This window comes from Engystomops pustulosus, chromosome 7 (assembly GCF_040894005.1).
Source record: "Engystomops pustulosus chromosome 7, aEngPut4.maternal, whole genome shotgun sequence".
Taxonomy (NCBI): Eukaryota; Metazoa; Chordata; class Amphibia; order Anura; family Leptodactylidae; genus Engystomops; species Engystomops pustulosus.
This window is the reverse complement of record NC_092417.1, coordinates 140,810,226-140,824,592: the sequence shown is the minus strand read 5'-3', so window position 1 is coordinate 140,824,592 and position 14,367 is coordinate 140,810,226. Positions and strand designations below refer to the sequence as shown.

The window sequence follows — 14,367 nt, the reverse complement described above, 5'->3', positions numbered from 1 at the left end:
TCGGCCTTCTCATGAAGATGAAGGCCTCTTTGTCCTTTGCAGCCTTTAGCTGGTACTGATTCTAGATCCCCTGACTGGTCTACCTTAGGACTGTGTGAAAGACAAGTAAGATGTCAGACGTGAGCGAATAACTTTTTTTTGGTTTGCTTCAGAAGCTCAAAAGAGAAGAAAGAAAGGCACTGCCGAGATTCGAACTCAGGATCTCCTGTTTACTAGACAGGCGCTTTAACCAACTAAGCCACAGCGCCTTGTGATGGCAAAGCTGGCACAGCTGTGCAGCTTAAAAAAAACGCCACTGCTATCGGATGTTTCCAATTCCTGCAACCTTTCATGACCTGATGGGGTGGCTCAAACCTTCATGGTTTTTCTTTTCAGGGCTTGAAAAAGGAAGGTGAGCAGATACTAGGTAGACAACTGAGGTGTGTCCCTTTATCCGCAGTCGTTTTCCACTGCTTTCTTTAAGGGCCCACACGGTACTGGAGTTCTGTTCCATACTTGGCAGCAACTTGTAAAAGGATGAAGCTTTCAGTCATGACAATTAGAAAAGCAAAAACTTTTTGAAAAAGGCATCCACACCGACAAATTTGCAGACGACAATAGCAGCTGGAACTTCGTGGAGAGCTAGAGGTTTGCGGTTCCATAGGTGATTGAGCCGCTTCTTAGCAGAGCAAGAATTGTTACCTGCTCTGCTTTCCATGCATAAGGCAGAATAGATGGATGGAAGACATGCCAGGGATGTCTGGAAATGGTTTGGCATCCCTTAGCATAGGTCCACCTTTCAAGGGTTTTCCATGCATCTTCTTGAGGCATTACTTACTGTAGGAGGCGAGGTATGACCCACTCAGCCCATGACCGATCAGCAAAACTCTGCAGGCACCGACTAGGCACACTTTGTTTGGGAGTTTGTCAAAGGGAACCACGGCGCTCACCAGGACGAGGTGGCCGAGTGGTTAAGGCGATGGACTGCTAATCCATTGTGCTCTGCATGCATGGGTTCGAATCCCATCCTCGTCGATTTCTTCTGCTTCGTCCAAGCTGAAATCTTTCTTTGCTAATCCTCTTTTTACTGGACAAGCAGTGATTGTCCCCTCCATGGTGGACTTTAACTGTGACCTCTCAAGACGGCTCTTATTAAAGCTAGGAAAGACGCATATTTGTTGTGTGGCATACAAGTTACGTGGCATATCAACGGGTTAAGTCCACTCTTTTTATTTTTCATGCTTGATGGCATCCTCGGCCTTCTCATGAAGATGAAGGCCTCTTTGTCCTTTGCAGCCTTTAGCTGGTACTGATTCTAGATCCCCTGACTGGTCTACCTTAGGACTGTGTGAAAGACAAGTAAGATGTCAGACGTGAGCGAATAACTTTTTTTTGGTTTGCTTCAGAAGCTCAAAAGAGAAGAAAGAAAGGCACTGCCGAGATTCGAACTCAGGATCTCCTGTTTACTAGACAGGCGCTTTAACCAACTAAGCCACAGCGCCTTGTGATGGCAAAGCTGGCACAGCTGTGCAGCTTAAAAAAAACGCCACTGCTATCGGATGTTTCCAATTCCTGCAACCTTTCATGACCTGATGGGGTGGCTCAAACCTTCATGGTTTTTCTTTTCAGGGCTGGAAAAAGGAAGGTGAGCAGATACTAGGTAGACAACTGAGGTGTGTCCCTTTATCCGCAGTCGTTTTCCACTGCTTTCTTTAAGGGCCCACACGGTACTGGAGTTCTGTTCCATACTTGGCAGCAACTTGTAAAAGGATGAAGCTTTCAGTCATGACAATTAGAAAAGCAAAAACTTTTTGAAAAAGGCATCCACACCGACAAATTTGCAGACGACAATAGCAGCTGGAACTTCGTGGAGAGCTAGAGGTTTGCGGTTCCATAGGTGATTGAGCCGCTTCTTAGCAGAGCAAGAATTGTTACCTGCTCTGCTTTCCATGCATAAGGCAGAATAGATGGATGGAAGACATGCCAGGGATGTCTGGAAATGGTTTGGCATCCCTTAGCATAGGTCCACCTTTCAAGGGTTTTCCATGCATCTTCTTGAGGCATTACTTACTGTAGGAGGCGAGGTATGACCCACTCAGCCCATGACCGATCAGCAAAACTCTGCAGGCACCGACTAGGCACACTTTGTTTGGGAGTTTGTCAAAGGGAACCACGGCGCTCACCAGGACGAGGTGGCCGAGTGGTTAAGGCGATGGACTGCTAATCCATTGTGCTCTGCATGCATGGGTTCGAATCCCATCCTCGTCGATTTCTTCTGCTTCGTCCAAGCTGAAATCTTTGTTTGCTAATCCTCTTTTTACTGGACAAGCAGTGATTGTCCCCTCCATGGTGGACTTTAACTGTGACCTCTCAAGACGGCTCTTATTAAAGCTAGGAAAGACGCATATTTGTTGTGTGGCATACAAGTTACGTGGCATATCAACGGGTTAAGTCCACTCTTTTTATTTTTCATGCTTGATGGCATCCTCGGCCTTCTCATGAAGATGAAGGCCTCTTTGTCCTTTGCAGCCTTTAGCTGGTACTGATTCTAGATCCCCTGACTGGTCTACCTTAGGACTGTGTGAAAGACAAGTAAGATGTCAGACGTGAGCGAATAACTTTTTTTTGGTTTGCTTCAGAAGCTCAAAAGAGAAGAAAGAAAGGCACTGCCGAGATTCGAACTCAGGATCTCCTGTTTACTAGACAGGCGCTTTAACCAACTAAGCCACAGCGCCTTGTGATGGCAAAGCTGGCACAGCTGTGCAGCTTAAAAAAAACGCCACTGCTATCGGATGTTTCCAATTCCTGCAACCTTTCATGACCTGATGGGGTGGCTCAAACCTTCATGGTTTTTCTTTTCAGGGCTGGAAAAAGGAAGGTGAGCAGATACTAGGTAGACAACTGAGGTGTGTCCCTTTATCCGCAGTCGTTTTCCACTGCTTTCTTTAAGGGCCCACACGGTACTGGAGTTCTGTTCCATACTTGGCAGCAACTTGTAAAAGGATGAAGCTTTCAGTCATGACAATTAGAAAAGCAAAAACTTTTTGAAAAAGGCATCCACACCGACAAATTTGCAGACGACAATAGCAGCTGGAACTTCGTGGAGAGCTAGAGGTTTGCGGTTCCATAGGTGATTGAGCCGCTTCTTAGCAGAGCAAGAATTGTTACCTGCTCTGCTTTCCATGCATAAGGCAGAATAGATGGATGGAAGACATGCCAGGGATGTCTGGAAATGGTTTGGCATCCCTTAGCATAGGTCCACCTTTCAAGGGTTTTCCATGCATCTTCTTGAGGCATTACTTACTGTAGGAGGCGAGGTATGACCCACTCAGCCCATGACCGATCAGCAAAACTCTGCAGGCACCGACTAGGCACACTTTGTTTGGGAGTTTGTCAAAGGGAACCACGGCGCTCACCAGGACGAGGTGGCCGAGTGGTTAAGGCGATGGACTGCTAATCCATTGTGCTCTGCATGCATGGGTTCGAATCCCATCCTCGTCGATTTCTTCTGCTTCGTCCAAGCTGAAATCTTTCTTTGCTAATCCTCTTTTTACTGGACAAGCAGTGATTGTCCCCTCCATGGTGGACTTTAACTGTGACCTCTCAAGACGGCTCTTATTAAAGCTAGGAAAGACGCATATTTGTTGTGTGGCATACAAGTTACGTGGCATATCAACGGGTTAAGTCCACTCTTTTCATTTTTCATGCTTGATGGCATCCTCGGCCTTCTCATGAAGATGAAGGCCTCTTTGTCCTTTGCAGCCTTTAGCTGGTACTGATTCTAGATCCCCTGACTGGTCTACCTTAGGACTGTGTGAAAGACAAGTAAGATGTCAGACGTGAGCGAATAACTTTTTTTTGGTTTGCTTCAGAAGCTCAAAAGAGAAGAAAGAAAGGCACTGCCGAGATTCGAACTCAGGATCTCCTGTTTACTAGACAGGCGCCTTAACCACCTAAGCCACAGCGCCTTGTGGTGGCAAAGCTGGCACAGCTGTGCAGCTTAAAAAAAACGCCACTGCTATCGGATGTTTCCAATTCCTGCAACCTTTCATGACCTGATGGGGTGGCTCAAACCTTCATGGTTTTTCTTTTCAGGGCTGGAAAAAGGAAGGTGAGCAGATACTAGGTAGACAACTGAGGTGTGTCCCTTTATCCGCAGTCGTTTTCCACTGCTTTCTTTAAGGGCCCACACGGTACTGGAGTTCTGTTCCATACTTGGCAGCAACTTGTAAAAGGATGAAGCTTTCAGTCATGACAATTAGAAAAGCAAAAACTTTTTGAAAAAGGCATCCACACCGACAAATTTGCAGACGACAATAGCAGCTGGAACTTCGTGGAGAGCTAGAGGTTTGCGGTTCCATAGGTGATTGAGCCGCTTCTTAGCAGAGCAAGAATTGTTACCTGCTCTGCTTTCCATGCATAAGGCAGAATAGATGGATGGAAGACATGCCAGGGATGTCTGGAAATGGTTTGGCATCCCTTAGCATAGGTCCACCTTTCAAGGGTTTTCCATGCATCTTCTTGAGGCATTACTTACTGTAGGAGGCGAGGTATGACCCACTCAGCCCATGACCGATCAGCAAAACTCTGCAGGCACCGACTAGGCACACTTTGTTTGGGAGTTTGTCAAAGGGAACCACGGCGCTCACCAGGACGAGGTGGCCGAGTGGTTAAGGCGATGGACTGCTAATCCATTGTGCTCTGCATGCATGGGTTCGAATCCCATCCTCGTCGATTTCTTCTGCTTCGTCCAAGCTGAAATCTTTCTTTGCTAATCCTCTTTTTACTGGACAAGCAGTGATTGTCCCCTCCATGGTGGACTTTAACTGTGACCTCTCAAGACGGCTCTTATTAAAGCTAGGAAAGACGCATATTTGTTGTGTGGCATACAAGTTACGTGGCATATCAACGGGTTAAGTCCACTCTTTTCATTTTTCATGCTTGATGGCATCCTCGGCCTTCTCATGAAGATGAAGGCCTCTTTGTCCTTTGCAGCCTTTAGCTGGTACTGATTCTAGATCCCCTGACTGGTCTACCTTAGGACTGTGTGAAAGACAAGTAAGATGTCAGACGTGAGCGAATAACTTTTTTTTGGTTTGCTTCAGAAGCTCAAAAGAGAAGAAAGAAAGGCACTGCCGAGATTCGAACTCAGGATCTCCTGTTTACTAGACAGGCGCCTTAACCAACTAAGCCACAGCGCCTTGTGGTGGCAAAGCTGGCACAGCTGTGCAGCTTAAAAAAAACGCCACTGCTATCGGATGTTTCCAATTCCTGCAACCTTTCATGACCTGATGGGGTGGCTCAAACCTTCATGGTTTTTCTTTTCAGGGCTGGAAAAAGGAAGGTGAGCAGATACTAGGTAGACAACTGAGGTGTGTCCCTTTATCCGCAGTCGTTTTCCACTGCTTTCTTTAAGGGCCCACACGGTACTGGAGTTCTGTTCCATACTTGGCAGCAACTTGTAAAAGGATGAAGCTTTCAGTCATGACAATTAGAAAAGCAAAAACTTTTTGAAAAAGGCATCCACACCGACAAATTTGCAGACGACAATAGCAGCTGGAACTTCGTGGAGAGCTAGAGGTTTGCGGTTCCATAGGTGATTGAGCCGCTTCTTAGCAGAGCAAGAATTGTTACCTGCTCTGCTTTCCATGCATAAGGCAGAATAGATGGATGGAAGACATGCCAGGGATGTCTGGAAATGGTTTGGCATCCCTTAGCATAGGTCCACCTTTCAAGGGTTTTCCATGCATCTTCTTGAGGCATTACTTACTGTAGGAGGCGAGGTATGACCCACTCAGCCCATGACCGATCAGCAAAACTCTGCAGGCACCGACTAGGCACACTTTGTTTGGGAGTTTGTCAAAGGGAACCACGGCGCTCACCAGGACGAGGTGGCCGAGTGGTTAAGGCGATGGACTGCTAATCCATTGTGCTCTGCATGCATGGGTTCGAATCCCATCCTCGTCGATTTCTTCTGCTTCGTCCAAGCTGAAATCTTTGTTTGCTAATCCTCTTTTTACTGGACAAGCAGTGATTGTCCCCTCCATGGTGGACTTTAACTGTGACCTCTCAAGACGGCTCTTATTAAAGCTAGGAAAGACGCATATTTGTTGTGTGGCATACAAGTTACGTGGCATATCAACGGGTTAAGTCCACTCTTTTTATTTTTCATGCTTGATGGCATCCTCGGCCTTCTCATGAAGATGAAGGCCTCTTTGTCCTTTGCAGCCTTTAGCTGGTACTGATTCTAGATCCCCTGACTGGTCTACCTTAGGACTGTGTGAAAGACAAGTAAGATGTCAGACGTGAGCGAATAACTTTTTTTTGGTTTGCTTCAGAAGCTCAAAAGAGAAGAAAGAAAGGCACTGCCGAGATTCGAACTCAGGATCTCCTGTTTACTAGACAGGCGCTTTAACCAACTAAGCCACAGCGCCTTGTGATGGCAAAGCTGGCACAGCTGTGCAGCTTAAAAAAAACGCCACTGCTATCGGATGTTTCCAATTCCTGCAACCTTTCATGACCTGATGGGGTGGCTCAAACCTTCATGGTTTTTCTTTTCAGGGCTGGAAAAAGGAAGGTGAGCAGATACTAGGTAGACAACTGAGGTGTGTCCCTTTATCCGCAGTCGTTTTCCACTGCTTTCTTTAAGGGCCCACACGGTACTGGAGTTCTGTTCCATACTTGGCAGCAACTTGTAAAAGGATGAAGCTTTCAGTCATGACAATTAGAAAAGCAAAAACTTTTTGAAAAAGGCATCCACACCGACAAATTTGCAGACGACAATAGCAGCTGGAACTTCGTGGAGAGCTAGAGGTTTGCGGTTCCATAGGTGATTGAGCCGCTTCTTAGCAGAGCAAGAATTGTTACCTGCTCTGCTTTCCATGCATAAGGCAGAATAGATGGATGGAAGACATGCCAGGGATGTCTGGAAATGGTTTGGCATCCCTTAGCATAGGTCCACCTTTCAAGGGTTTTCCATGCATCTTCTTGAGGCATTACTTACTGTAGGAGGCGAGGTATGACCCACTCAGCCCATGACCGATCAGCAAAACTCTGCAGGCACCGACTAGGCACACTTTGTTTGGGAGTTTGTCAAAGGGAACCACGGCGCTCACCAGGACGAGGTGGCCGAGTGGTTAAGGCGATGGACTGCTAATCCATTGTGCTCTGCATGCATGGGTTCGAATCCCATCCTCGTCGATTTCTTCTGCTTCGTCCAAGCTGAAATCTTTGTTTGCTAATCCTCTTTTTACTGGACAAGCAGTGATTGTCCCCTCCATGGTGGACTTTAACTGTGACCTCTCAAGACGGCTCTTATTAAAGCTAGGAAAGACGCATATTTGTTGTGTGGCATACAAGTTACGTGGCATATCAACGGGTTAAGTCCACTCTTTTTATTTTTCATGCTTGATGGCATCCTCGGCCTTCTCATGAAGATGAAGGCCTTTTTGTCCTTTGCAGCCTTTAGCTGGTACTGATTCTAGATCCCCTGACTGGTCTACCTTAGGACTGTGTGAAAGACAAGTAAGATGTCAGACGTGAGCGAATAACTTTTTTTTGGTTTGCTTCAGAAGCTCAAAAGAGAAGAAAGAAAGGCACTGCCGAGATTCGAACTCAGGATCTCCTGTTTACTAGACAGGCGCTTTAACCAACTAAGCCACAGCGCCTTGTGATGGCAAAGCTGGCACAGCTGTGCAGCTTAAAATAAACGCCACTGCTATCGGATGTTTCCAATTCCTGCAACCTTTCATGACCTGATGGGGTGGCTCAAACCTTCATGGTTTTTCTTTTCAGGGCTGGAAAAAGGAAGGTGAGCAGATACTAGGTAGACAACTGAGGTGTGTCCCTTTATCCACAGTCGTTTTCCACTGCTTTCTTTAAGGGCCCACACGGTACTGGAGTTCTGTTCCATACTTGGCAGCAACTTGTAAAAGGATGAAGCTTTCAGTCATGACAATTAGAAAAGCAAAAACTTTTTGAAAAAGGCATCCACACCGACAAATTTGCAGATGACAATAGCAGCTGGAACTTCGTGGAGAGCTAGAGGTTTGCGGTTCCATAGGTGATTGAGCCGCTTCTTAGCAGAGCAAGAATTGTTACCTGCTCTGCTTTCCATGCATAAGGCAGAATAGATGGATGGAAGACATGCCAGGGATGTCTGGAAATGGTTTGGCATCCCTTAGCATAGGTCCACCTTTCAAGGGTTTTCCATGCATCTTCTTGAGGCATTACTTACTGTAGGAGGCGAGGTATGACCCACTCAGCCCATGACCGATCAGCAAAACTCTGCAGGCACCGACTAGGCACACTTTGTTTGGGAGTTTGTCAAAGGGAACCACGGCGCTCACCAGGAGGAGGTGGCCGAGTGGTTAAGGCGATGGACTGCTAATCCATTGTGCTCTGCATGCATGGGTTCGAATCCCATCCTCGTCGATTTCTTCTGCTTCGTCCAAGCTGAAATCTTTGTTTGCTAATCCTCTTTTTACTGGACAAGCAGTGATTGTCCCCTCCACGGTGGACTTTAACTGTGACCTCTCAAGACGGCTCTTATTAAAGCTAGGAAAGACGCATATTTGTTGTGTGGCATACAAGTTACGTGGCATATCAACGGGTTAAGTCCACTCTTTTTATTTTTCATGCTTGATGGCATCCTCGGCCTTCTCATGAAGATGAAGGCCTCTTTGTCCTTTGCAGCCTTTAGCTGGTACTGATTCTAGATCCCCTGACTGGTCTACCTTAGGACTGTGTGAAAGACAAGTAAGATGTCAGACGTGAGCGAATAACTATTTTTTGGTTTGCTTCAGAAGCTCAAAAGAGAAGAAAGAAAGGCACTGCCGAGATTCGAACTCAGGATCTCCTGTTTACTAGACAGGCGCTTTAACCAACTAAGCCACAGCGCCTTGTGATGGCAAAGCTGGCACAGCTGTGCAGCTTAAAAAAAACGCCACTGCTATCGGATGTTTCCAATTCCTGCAACCTTTCATGACCTGATGGGGTGGCTCAAACCTTCATGGTTTTTCTTTTCAGGGCTGGAAAAAGGAAGGTGAGCAGATACTAGGTAGACAACTGAGGTGTGTCCCTTTATCCGCAGTCGTTTTCCACTGCTTTCTTTAAGGGCCCACACGGTACTGGAGTTCTGTTCCATACTTGGCAGCAACTTGTAAAAGGATGAAGCTTTCAGTCATGACAATTAGAAAAGCAAAAACTTTTTGAAAAAGGCATCCACACCGACAAATTTGCAGACGACAATAGCAGCTGGAACTTCGTGGAGAGCTAGAGGTTTGCGGTTCCATAGGTGATTGAGCCGCTTCTTAGCAGAGCAAGAATTGTTACCTGCTCTGCTTTCCATGCATAAGGCAGAATAGATGGATGGAAGACATGCCAGGGATGTCTGGAAATGGTTTGGCATCCCTTAGCATAGGTCCACCTTTCAAGGGTTTTCCATGCATCTTCTTGAGGCATTACTTACTGTAGGAGGCGAGGTATGACCCACTCAGCCATGACCGATCAGCAAAACTCTGCAGGCACCGACTAGGCACACTTTGTTTGGGAGTTTGTCAAAGGGAACCACGGCGCTCACCAGGACGAGGTGGCCGAGTGGTTAAGGCGATGGACTGCTAATCCATTGTGCTCTGCATGCATGGGTTCGAATCCCATCCTCGTCGATTTCTTCTGCTTCGTCCAAGCTGAAATCTTTCTTTGCTAATCCTCTTTTTACTGGACAAGCAGTGATTGTCCCCTCCATGGTGGACTTTAACTGTGACCTCTCAAGACGGCTCTTATTAAAGCTAGGAAAGACGCATATTTGTTGTGTGGCATACAAGTTACGTGGCATATCAACGGGTTAAGTCCACTCTTTTTATTTTTCATGCTTGATGGCATCCTCGGCCTTCTCATGAAGATGAAGGCCTTTTTGTCCTTTGCAGCCTTTAGCTGGTACTGATTCTAGATCCCCTGACTGGTCTACCTTAGGACTGTGTGAAAGACAAGTAAGATGTCAGACGTGAGCGAATAACTTTTTTTTGGTTTGCTTCAGAAGCTCAAAAGAGAAGAAAGAAAGGCACTGCCGAGATTCGAACTCAGGATCTCCTGTTTACTAGACAGGCGCTTTAACCAACTAAGCCACAGCGCCTTGTGATGGCAAAGCTGGCACAGCTGTGCAGCTTAAAATAAACGCCACTGCTATCGGATGTTTCCAATTCCTGCAACCTTTCATGACCTGATGGGGTGGCTCAAACCTTCATGGTTTTTCTTTTCAGGGCTGGAAAAAGGAAGGTGAGCAGATACTAGGTAGACAACTGAGGTGTGTCCCTTTATCCGCAGTCGTTTTCCACTGCTTTCTTTAAGGGCCCACACGGTACTGGAGTTCTGTTCCATACTTGGCAGCAACTTGTAAAAGGATGAAGCTTTCAGTCATGACAATTAGAAAAGCAAAAACTTTTTGAAAAAGGCATCCACACCGACAAATTTGCAGATGACAATAGCAGCTGGAACTTCGTGGAGAGCTAGAGGTTTGCGGTTCCATAGGTGATTGAGCCGCTTCTTAGCAGAGCAAGAATTGTTACCTGCTCTGCTTTCCATGCATAAGGCAGAATAGATGGATGGAAGACATGCCAGGGATGTCTGGAAATGGTTTGGCATCCCTTAGCATAGGTCCACCTTTCAAGGGTTTTCCATGCATCTTCTTGAGGCATTACTTACTGTAGGAGGCGAGGTATGACCCACTCAGCCCATGACCGATCAGCAAAACTCTGCAGGCACCGACTAGGCACACTTTGTTTGGGAGTTTGTCAAAGGGAACCACGGCGCTCACCAGGACGAGGTGGCCGAGTGGTTAAGGCGATGGACTGCTAATCCATTGTGCTCTGCATGCATGGGTTCGAATCCCATCCTCGTCGATTTCTTCTGCTTCGTCCAAGCTGAAATCTTTCTTTGCTAATCCTCTTTTTACTGGACAAGCAGTGATTGTCCCCTCCATGGTGGACTTTAACTGTGACCTCTCAAGACGGCTCTTATTAAAGCTAGGAAAGACGCATATTTGTTGTGTGGCATACAAGTTACGTGGCATATCAACGGGTTAAGTCCACTCTTTTTATTTTTCATGCTTGATGGCATCCTCGGCCTTCTCATGAAGATGAAGGCCTTTTTGTCCTTTGCAGCCTTTAGCTGGTACTGATTCTAGATCCCCTGACTGGTCTACCTTAGGACTGTGTGAAAGACAAGTAAGATGTCAGACGTGAGCGAATAACTTTTTTTTGGTTTGCTTCAGAAGCTCAAAAGAGAAGAAAGAAAGGCACTGCCGAGATTCGAACTCAGGATCTCCTGTTTACTAGACAGGCGCTTTAACCAACTAAGCCACAGCGCCTTGTGATGGCAAAGCTGGCACAGCTGTGCAGCTTAAAATAAACGCCACTGCTATCGGATGTTTCCAATTCCTGCAACCTTTCATGACCTGATGGGGTGGCTCAAACCTTCATGGTTTTTCTTTTCAGGGCTGGAAAAAGGAAGGTGAGCAGATACTAGGTAGACAACTGAGGTGTGTCCCTTTATCCGCAGTCGTTTTCCACTGCTTTCTTTAAGGGCCCACACGGTACTGGAGTTCTGTTCCATACTTGGCAGCAACTTGTAAAAGGATGAAGCTTTCAGTCATGACAATTAGAAAAGCAAAAACTTTTTGAAAAAGGCATCCACACCGACAAATTTGCAGACGACAATAGCAGCTGGAACTTCGTGGAGAGCTAGAGGTTTGCGGTTCCATAGGTGATTGAGCCGCTTCTTAGCAGAGCAAGAATTGTTACCTGCTCTGCTTTCCATGCATAAGGCAGAATAGATGGATGGAAGACATGCCAGGGATGTCTGGAAATGGTTTGGCATCCCTTAGCATAGGTCCACCTTTCAAGGGTTTTCCATGCATCTTCTTGAGGCATTACTTACTGTAGGAGGCGAGGTATGACCCACTCAGCCCATGACCGATCAGCAAAACTCTGCAGGCACCGACTAGGCACACTTTGTTTGGGAGTTTGTCAAAGGGAACCACGGCGCTCACCAGGACGAGGTGGCCGAGTGGTTAAGGCGATGGACTGCTAATCCATTGTGCTCTGCATGCATGGGTTCGAATCCCATCCTCGTCGATTTCTTCTGCTTCGTCCAAGCTGAAATCTTTGTTTGCTAATCCTCTTTTTACTGGACAAGCAGTGATTGTCCCCTCCATGGTGGACTTTAACTGTGACCTCTCAAGACGGCTCTTATTAAAGCTAGGAAAGACGCATATTTGTTGTGTGGCATACAAGTTACGTGGCATATCAACGGGTTAAGTCCACTCTTTTCATTTTTCATGCTTGATGGCATCCTCGGCCTTCTCATGAAGATGAAGGCCTCTTTGTCCTTTGCAGCCTTTAGCTGGTACTGATTCTAGATCCCCTGACTGGTCTACCTTAGGACTGTGTGAAAGACAAGTAAGATGTCAGACGTGAGCGAATAACTTTTTTTTGGTTTGCTTCAGAAGCTCAAAAGAGAAGAAAGAAAGGCACTGCCGAGATTCGAACTCAGGATCTCCTGTTTACTAGACAGGCGCCTTAACCAACTAAGCCACAGCGCCTTGTGGTGGCAAAGCTGGCACAGCTGTGCAGCTTAAAAAAAACGCCACTGCTATCGGATGTTTCCAATTCCTGCAACCTTTCATGACCTGATGGGGTGGCTCAAACCTTCATGGTTTTTCTTTTCAGGGCTGGAAAAAGGAAGGTGAGCAGATACTAGGTAGACAACTGAGGTGTGTCCCTTTATCCGCAGTCGTTTTCCACTGCTTTCTTTAAGGGCCCACACGGTACTGGAGTTCTGTTCCATACTTGGCAGCAACTTGTAAAAGGATGAAGCTTTCAGTCATGACAATTAGAAAAGCAAAAACTTTTTGAAAAAGGCATCCACACCGACAAATTTGCAGACGACAATAGCAGCTGGAACTTCGTGGAGAGCTAGAGGTTTGCGGTTCCATAGGTGATTGAGCCGCTTCTTAGCAGAGCAAGAATTGTTACCTGCTCTGCTTTCCATGCATAAGGCAGAATAGATGGATGGAAGACATGCCAGGGATGTCTGGAAATGGTTTGGCATCCCTTAGCATAGGTCCACCTTTCAAGGGTTTTCCATGCATCTTCTTGAGGCATTACTTACTGTAGGAGGCGAGGTATGACCCACTCAGCCCATGACCGATCAGCAAAACTCTGCAGGCACCGACTAGGCACACTTTGTTTGGGAGTTTGTCAAAGGGAACCACGGCGCTCACCAGGACGAGGTGGCCGAGTGGTTAAGGCGATGGACTGCTAATCCATTGTGCTCTGCATGCATGGGTTCGAATCCCATCCTCGTCGATTTCTTCTGCTTCGTCCAAGCTGAAATCTTTCTTTGCTAATCCTCTTTTTACTGGACAAGCAGTGATTGTCCCCTCCATGGTGGACTTTAACTGTGACCTCTCAAGACGGCTCTTATTAAAGCTAGGAAAGACGCATATTTGTTGTGTGGCATACAAGTTACGTGGCATATCAACGGGTTAAGTCCACTCTTTTCATTTTTCATGCTTGATGGCATCCTCGGCCTTCTCATGAAGATGAAGGCCTCTTTGTCCTTTGCAGCCTTTAGCTGGTACTGATTCTAGATCCCCTGACTGGTCTACCTTAGGACTGTGTGAAAGACAAGTAAGATGTCAGACGTGAGCGAATAACTTTTTTTTGGTTTGCTTCAGAAGCTCAAAAGAGAAGAAAGAAAGGCACTGCCGAGATTCGAACTCAGGATCTCCTGTTTACTAGACAGGCGCTTTAACCAACTAAGCCACAGCGCCTTGTGATGGCAAAGCTGGCACAGCTGTGCAGCTTAAAAAAAACGCCACTGCTATCGGATGTTTCCAATTCCTGCAACCTTTCATGACCTGATGGGGTGGCTCAAACCTTCATGGTTTTTCTTTTCAGGGCTTGAAAAAGGAAGGTGAGCAGATACTAGGTAGACAACTGAGGTGTGTCCCTTTATCCGCAGTCGTTTTCCACTGCTTTCTTTAAGGGCCCACACGGTACTGGAGTTCTGTTCCATACTTGGCAGCAACTTGTAAAAGGATGAAGCTTTCAGTCATGACAATTAGAAAAGCAAAAACTTTTTGAAAAAGGCATCCACACTGACAAATTTGCAGACGACAATAGCAGCTGGAACTTCGTGGAGAGCTAGAGGTTTGCGGGTCCATAGGTGATTGAGCCGCTTCTTAGCAGAGCAAGAATTGTTACCTGCTCTGCTTTCCATGCATAAGGCAGAATAGATGGATGGAAGACATGCCAGGGATGTCTGGAAATGGTTTGGCATCCCTTAGCATAGGTCCACCTTTCAAGGGTTTTCCATGCATCTTCTTGA

General features: G+C 46.5%; 10 non-coding genes across 10 annotated transcripts; all 10 read left to right on the top strand.

The window, feature by feature from the left end:
* Positions 1-932: 932 nt before the first annotated feature.
* On the top strand, positions 933-1,014 carry TRNAS-GCU (transfer RNA serine (anticodon GCU)). Its single transcript has one exon. It is a non-coding gene; the product is annotated as a tRNA-Ser (tRNA).
* Positions 1,015-2,165: 1,151 nt separating this feature from the next.
* On the top strand, positions 2,166-2,247 carry TRNAS-GCU (transfer RNA serine (anticodon GCU)). Its single transcript has one exon. It is a non-coding gene; the product is annotated as a tRNA-Ser (tRNA).
* A 1,151-nt stretch (positions 2,248-3,398) lies between these two features.
* TRNAS-GCU (transfer RNA serine (anticodon GCU)) lies at positions 3,399-3,480 on the top strand. The gene has a single exon. It is a non-coding gene; the product is annotated as a tRNA-Ser (tRNA).
* A 1,151-nt stretch (positions 3,481-4,631) lies between these two features.
* On the top strand, positions 4,632-4,713 carry TRNAS-GCU (transfer RNA serine (anticodon GCU)). The gene has a single exon. It is a non-coding gene; the product is annotated as a tRNA-Ser (tRNA).
* Positions 4,714-5,864: 1,151 nt separating this feature from the next.
* Positions 5,865-5,946, top strand: TRNAS-GCU (transfer RNA serine (anticodon GCU)). The gene has a single exon. It is a non-coding gene; the product is annotated as a tRNA-Ser (tRNA).
* Positions 5,947-7,097: 1,151 nt separating this feature from the next.
* On the top strand, positions 7,098-7,179 carry TRNAS-GCU (transfer RNA serine (anticodon GCU)). The gene has a single exon. It is a non-coding gene; the product is annotated as a tRNA-Ser (tRNA).
* A 2,383-nt stretch (positions 7,180-9,562) lies between these two features.
* TRNAS-GCU (transfer RNA serine (anticodon GCU)) lies at positions 9,563-9,644 on the top strand. Its single transcript has one exon. It is a non-coding gene; the product is annotated as a tRNA-Ser (tRNA).
* A 1,151-nt stretch (positions 9,645-10,795) lies between these two features.
* TRNAS-GCU (transfer RNA serine (anticodon GCU)) lies at positions 10,796-10,877 on the top strand. The gene has a single exon. It is a non-coding gene; the product is annotated as a tRNA-Ser (tRNA).
* Positions 10,878-12,028: 1,151 nt separating this feature from the next.
* TRNAS-GCU (transfer RNA serine (anticodon GCU)) lies at positions 12,029-12,110 on the top strand. Its single transcript has one exon. It is a non-coding gene; the product is annotated as a tRNA-Ser (tRNA).
* A 1,151-nt stretch (positions 12,111-13,261) lies between these two features.
* TRNAS-GCU (transfer RNA serine (anticodon GCU)) lies at positions 13,262-13,343 on the top strand. The gene has a single exon. It is a non-coding gene; the product is annotated as a tRNA-Ser (tRNA).
* The last annotated feature ends 1,024 nt before the right edge of the window (positions 13,344-14,367 follow it).